Consider the following 6652-nt stretch of genomic DNA (forward strand, 5'->3'; position numbering starts at 1 on the left):
GCGGGCCTCGGTTCGCGTCTGTTGGGCAGAGCCCCGGTGTCCTGGCTGGCTGCCCGGCGGTATATCTGGAGGAGTCGATTCGCCCCTTTGGGCGCTCGGGCTCCCGGCAAGCGCGCGCGGTTCTTCCCGGATGACGGACCTACCTGGCCCGGCCCCGGACCCGCGCCGCTGTTGGCTCGGGATGCTCTCGGGCGGAATAATCGCTCCCGTCAGCGGCGCTTCAGCTTTGGACAATTTCACGACCCGTCTTGAAACACGGACCAAGGAGTCTAACATGTGCGCGAGTCATTGGGCTGTACGAAACCTAAAGGCGTAATGAAAGTGAAGGTCTCGCCTTGCGCGGGCCGAGGGAGGATGGGGCTTCCCCGCCCTTCACGGGGCGGCGGCCTCCGCACTCCCGGGGCGTCTCGTCCTCATTGCGAGGTGAGGCGCACCTAGAGCGTACACGTTGGGACCCGAAAGATGGTGAACTATGCCTGGCCAGGACGAAGTCAGGGGAAACCCTGATGGAGGTCCGTAGCGATTCTGACGTGCAAATCGATCGTCGGAGCTGGGTATAGGGGCGAAAGACTAATCGAACCATCTAGTAGCTGGTTCCCTCCGAAGTTTCCCTCAGGATAGCTGGTGCTCGTACGAGTCTCATCCGGTAAAGCGAATGATTAGAGGCCTTGGGGCCGAAACGACCTCAACCTATTCTCAAACTTTAAATGGGTGAGATCTCCGGCTTGCTTGATATGCTGAAGCCGCGAGCAAACGACTCGGATCGGAGTGCCAAGTGGGCCACTTTTGGTAAGCAGAACTGGCGCTGTGGGATGAACCAAACGCCGAGTTAAGGCGCCCGAATCGACGCTCATGGGAAACCATGAAAGGCGTTGGTTGCTTAAGACAGCAGGACGGTGGCCATGGAAGTCGGAATCCGCTAAGGAGTGTGTAACAACTCACCTGCCGAAGCAACTAGCCCTGAAAATGGATGGCGCTGAAGCGTCGTGCCTATACTCGGCCGTCAGTCTGGCAGTCATGGCCGGTCCTTGCGGCCGGCCGCGAAGCCCTGACGAGTAGGAGGGTCGCGGCGGTGGGCGCAGAAGGGTCTGGGCGTGAGCCTGCCTGGAGCCGCCGTCGGTGCAGATCTTGGTGGTAGTAGAAAATACTCCAGCGAGGCCCTGGAGGGCTGACGCGGAGAAGGGTTTCGTGTGAACAGCCGTTGCACACGAGTCAGTCGATCCTAAGCCCTAGGAGAAATCCGATGTTGATGGGGGCCGTCATAGCATGATGCACTTTGTGCTGGCCCCCGTTGGGCGAAAGGGAATCCGGTTCCTATTCCGGAACCCGGCAGCGGAACCGATACAAGTCGGGCCCCTCTTTTAGAGATGCTCGTCGGGGTAACCCAAAAGGACCCGGAGACGCCGTCGGGAGATCGGGGAAGAGTTTTCTTTTCTGCATGAGCGTTCGAGTTCCCTGGAATCCTCTAGCAGGGAGATAGGGTTTGGAACGCGAAGAGCACCGCAGTTGCGGCGGTGTCCCGATCTTCCCCTCGGACCTTGAAAATCCGGGAGAGGGCCACGTGGAGGTGTCGCGCCGGTTCGTACCCATATCCGCAGCAGGTCTCCAAGGTGAAGAGCCTCTAGTCGATAGAATAATGTAGGTAAGGGAAGTCGGCAAATTGGATCCGTAACTTCGGGATAAGGATTGGCTCTGAGGATCGGGGCGTGTCGGGCTTGGTCGGGAAGTGGGTCAGCGCTAACGTGCCGGGCCTGGGCGAGGTGAGTGCCGTAGGGGTGCCGGTAAGTGCGGGCGTTTAGCGCGGGCGTGGTCTGCTCTCGCCGTTGGTCGGCCTCGTGCTGGCCGGCGGTGCAGGATGCGCGCGCCTGCGCGGCGTTCGCGCCCCGGTGCTTCAACCTGCGTGCAGGATCCGAGCTCGGTCCCGTGCCTTGGCCTCCCACGGATCTTCCTTGCTGCGAGGCCGCGTCCGCCTTAGCGTGCTCCTCCGGGGGCGCGCGGGTGCGCGGATTCTCTTCGGCCGCCATTCAACGATCAACTCAGAACTGGCACGGACTGGGGGAATCCGACTGTCTAATTAAAACAAAGCATTGCGATGGCCCTAGCGGGTGTTGACGCAATGTGATTTCTGCCCAGTGCTCTGAATGTCAACGTGAAGAAATTCAAGCAAGCGCGGGTAAACGGCGGGAGTAACTATGACTCTCTTAAACAACCACCATCTGTATTTACAGTGAGCAAGACCTGCCTTCTACCTAAGAAAGGCGACCTGCGCTCTCCATCTAACTGGAGACCAATAACTATCTCATCAATGGTAATACGCCTGGTAAATAAGATCTTGGCTTTCAGGTTGGCTCAGGTCATTTCTATCCATCCTGCCCAGCGGGGCTTCAGGTCCGTTGATGGAATTATGGCGAACGCACTTTCCTTAGATGTTATTATCAAGGAGCATAGGGCTAGAGGAAAGCCAATTTTTGTGGTGGCCCTTGATTTAACGAAAGCCTTCGATCGGGTATCTTGGAGGGCCATACATCAGGCACTGTGGTCTCATGGAGTGGATGACTTGACTCTCGAGTATATATTGTCATCTTACAAAGGACAAACGACCAATCTCCAGCTTGGTAAAGACACCTTTGGAGAAGTTGAGTTTCATAGGGGAGTTAAACAAGGTGATCCACTCAGTCCTGTCATCTTCAATATGGTAATGGACAGGCTCATGGAATCAGTCAACCAGTCCTATGGGGTTGAAGTCAATGGAGAGAAATTTGCTATTCTCGGCTTTGCGGATGACATTGTTCTCCTCTCGTCGACCAGAGAGGGCATGCAGCAACATCTGCGCTGTGTTGAGAGGTTCACGAAGAGCACGGCTTTAGAGGTGAACCCCTCAAAAAGCAAGGCCTTTCAATTTATTAGAGTGGCACACTCCAAACGGTGTGCAGTAGAAACCAAAAGTCTGTTCAAGTTATCTGGCGCTAAAATACCTGCCTTGAACGTGCAAGAACAGCTGCACTACCTGGGTTATACCTTTGAGCACCAGGGAATTCAGACTCCTTCTCCATCTATTCTGTCATCGCTGTTGGACCGCCTGAAACGTGCCGCACTCAAGCCATGGCAAAAGATAACTGTTCTTCATATGTACCTCATACCGAGACTGGTTCACATCTTGCAGAACAGTAACATTACAGCCAAGAAATTAGACTATCTGGACCACCTAATCATACAGTTCGTTAAGGCAACTCTCCATCTGCCTAAGACAACTCCAACGCCATTCCTCCATGCTAGGCAGCGTGATGGTGGCTTGGGTATACCAGCATTAAGGCTGCTGATTGGCTCTGTATTTTACAGGAGAATTCAGCAGTTGTCGTCTCTTAACGACATCCACGTGCAAGCCATCATTAAAACAGAAACCGTGTCCAAGCTCGTAACCAGGCTTAAGAGAATACTAACAGTTAAAGGTTCAGTAGTTAACCCAACATCTGATGGGGTTACAAGATATTGGCGGGCACGGTTACACAAATCCGCACTAGGCCGCGGCTTGGAGTATTGCCAGCACGACTCTGAGTGCAATAAGTGGATCAACGACCCACCACCATTCTGGACAGGTAGGCAGTACATTGGCGCAGTCCATCTGCGAATTGGTTTGTTGCCCACCAGAGGAGCCCCTTATATACAGGGTCCTGCCGCCAACTGCAGAGCAGGAGGTCCTTGCAGGAACAGGAGAGAGACTCTTCAGCATGTCCTCCAACGTTGCCCACTTACGCATTTTGCTAGAATAGATAGGCACGACCGAGTTGGTAGCTCAATTCAAAAAGAACTTGAGCATAAAGGGTACAATGTGATTACAACGCCTTCTATCACACTTATCAACTCGGACCGGTATGTCCCAGACCTTCTAGTCACCCACGATCAGGACTTCAAGCCAGGAACGGGTTTTGGGACAATTATAGAGTCAACCATTACATATGAGTATACCGGGAGTCTCAATCGTGCTGAAACGATCAAGAGACAGAAGTATGAGCAGCCAGCGCTTCTCAGCGCACTCCAGCGGAAATACAATCTGAGTCGCCCACCCGACATTATGCCGCTCGTTGTTGGCGCACGTGGTGCATGGGCACCATGTAATAAGGCTATATGGAGCCGGTTCCATCTTCGCCAGTTCCTTATCAGGGAACTTGTCTGCAACACCATAACAGCAGGTGTTAGAATACACCAGCAGTTCATGCGTACAGTTTGGCGCACGGCTCGACAACAATGAGCACCCTTCCGTGACATCTTTAGAAGGCATTGCTAGGGAAAGACCCGGACATGATTGCTTCCTTGCCCCACCAGTGGCAGTATAATAACTTGGACAAGATAGCCGCGAGGCTGTCCACACACCTAGCCAAATGCCTCGTCATCTAATTAGTGACGCGCATGAATGGATTAACGAGATTCCCGCTGTCCCTATCTACTCGCTGGGAAAGCGGTCTGGGCGTCACCCGGGGGAGGTGTGTTGCCTCCCGACAACTGGGTTAAAACCGCCAGGAGACCCTCTGATTCCCTGAAAATTTGTCTTCAGCAGGGCTCAGAGGAACCTGAGTGGGGCGGGGACCGCAATGTCCTATCCCGTGGCCTTGACGTGGCCCTGGCGCTCAGTACCCCCACAAGATGGGGCGAAGCTAACACGGGAAGGGCCGTCCATGCATGACGTTAAAAGGCTAGCCCTTAACTGGGTGCAACCCACACTGGTCCGCACTGGCCCACCGTGAATTATCAAAAGCGGTGGGTGAGACATGGTCGGTCATGATCCCCCAGTACGTGTGGAGACCCTCCGGGGAACGTAACTCGGGTTTGAGTGCCGCACCGTCTCGTTGATGTAAAACTCCACATATAAGACCCGGACTGACTCCCTTAACACCTTCCGGGCTGCGTCGATAGGTGTGGGTTGTCGTGTGTCAAGGCAGGACGTAAAACTCCCGTCATGGCAGGACGTTAAATGCCCCCAACCCAAGCGAAAGCAAAGGGTGCATGGCGCAGGGGAAGCTGCGTTACGAGAGACATAACAGCTGTCTCTCCTGAGTTGAGCGCGGTGGCGGGGCGGGGGTATGAGGGTAAGTCTCACGACGATCCCGGAACCCTGCGGTCCTGCCACTGCAGTTCCTCACGTCATGGACGACGTTAAAAGTCCCCCAACCCAAAGCGAAAGCAAAGGGTGCATGGCGCAGGGGGAGCTGCGTCAACAAGGACACAACATCTGTCCAGTTCTTCCCACGGCTGTACTCGCTGGGGAGGGATCGTGGCCTGAGCCGGCAAAGGCTCAGCGCCATGTCGGGGATTTCGGCATGCTCCGCCAAACCAGGGCGTGGTAACACGTCCCTGGCTAGGTTAGATGGGGCCAGACCCCCGAAAGTCTGGGGGACCGACCCAGCACCTGAGTAGGGCTGGGTCCAAGGCCTTAGGGTGGAAACTCGGCCTAGTAGGGGGCGAAGGCCGAGAGGTGAATCCGCCTCTCCGGAATGCGCTGGGCATTTGCCGGGGAGGGACGGGTGAAATCCCCAGTGGCACAGTCGTGGAAGGGGACTAGTGCGCTGGAAACGGCGCGCTAAACCCGGCAGCTCACAAAGCTCTTGGTCCAGGGGCGGGACTGGTGAGCGAGCTGCAATTAGCCTCCCCCCATGCCAGAAGAGCCGGTCCGGGGAAAGAGACGGGCTCTCAACTCTTTGGTCTCTCTCAGAATCATGGCGGAAAATACAGAGAGAGAGACTTCCGAGCGATACGAGGTGAATGATGAAAATGAAATAAAGAGCGCAGCCGAAAGGCTAAAGGAGATAAATGCGCTACTGGTGACAGATAAAGGGAAGATGAGCAATGACAGACTAAATGAAATAAAAGACAAGCTGGCCCTATGGGCAATTGCCCAAAGCCAGCTTGAAGGTAGGATACAAGAGCTGGAACGACAAAATAAACAAATAATAGCCGAAAAAACAAAAACATACGCCACAGTAGTGGCAGGAGGACCACAGAAACAACAAATCAATATGAAAGAAAGTATAGAAAAAGTGACAGCAAAACAAGGAGTGGCATTATTTTTGAAGCCAAAAGAAGGACAGAGCGTAAAAGAGGTGAAGGAAATATTCACAAGAGTAATTAATCCAACCAAAGCAAAAGTCAAAATAAACAAAGTAGTAGTTGCAAAAAATGCAGTCATAGTGGAAACTCCCACCCAACAGGATAGGAACACAATAATGGGGCACAAAGATTTACAGAGATCGGTAATATGTGAGAGGACAAAGAAAAGATGGCCATTAATGACTGTATTTGATGTGTCAAATAGGTTGACACCAGAGGAACTAACGGAGTGTATTTACACTCAGAATTTTGAAGAAAAAATGAGCCCACAAGACTTCAAAAAGGAATTTAGACCAAAATTTAGAATGGGGAGAAAAGACAGAGATACGGGACATCAAGTAGTTGAGGTTTCCCCAACATTGAGAAAAGAACTCATACAAAATGGTAGAGTATATGTGGAGTATAGTTCAGTCGCGGTCAAAGATTATTGCGTGGTACCCAGGTGTCACAGATGTATGGATCTGGGTCACGTACAGAAGTACTGTACCTGGGGTGACCCCACCTGTGGTCACTGTGGAACGGACAACCACAACAAGAAAGAGTGCCCAGA

General features: G+C 53.4%; 1 pseudogene; it reads left to right on the forward strand.

Moving 5' to 3' along the window:
* The window catches only part of LOC126436745 (large subunit ribosomal RNA), a 5147-nt pseudogene extending 678 nt beyond the window's left edge, over positions 1-4469 (forward strand).
* The last annotated feature ends 2183 nt before the right edge of the window (positions 4470-6652 follow it).

Source organism: Schistocerca serialis, unplaced genomic scaffold (genome assembly GCF_023864345.2).
Source record: "Schistocerca serialis cubense isolate TAMUIC-IGC-003099 unplaced genomic scaffold, iqSchSeri2.2 HiC_scaffold_1243, whole genome shotgun sequence".
NCBI classification, from domain to species: domain Eukaryota; kingdom Metazoa; phylum Arthropoda; class Insecta; order Orthoptera; family Acrididae; genus Schistocerca; species Schistocerca serialis.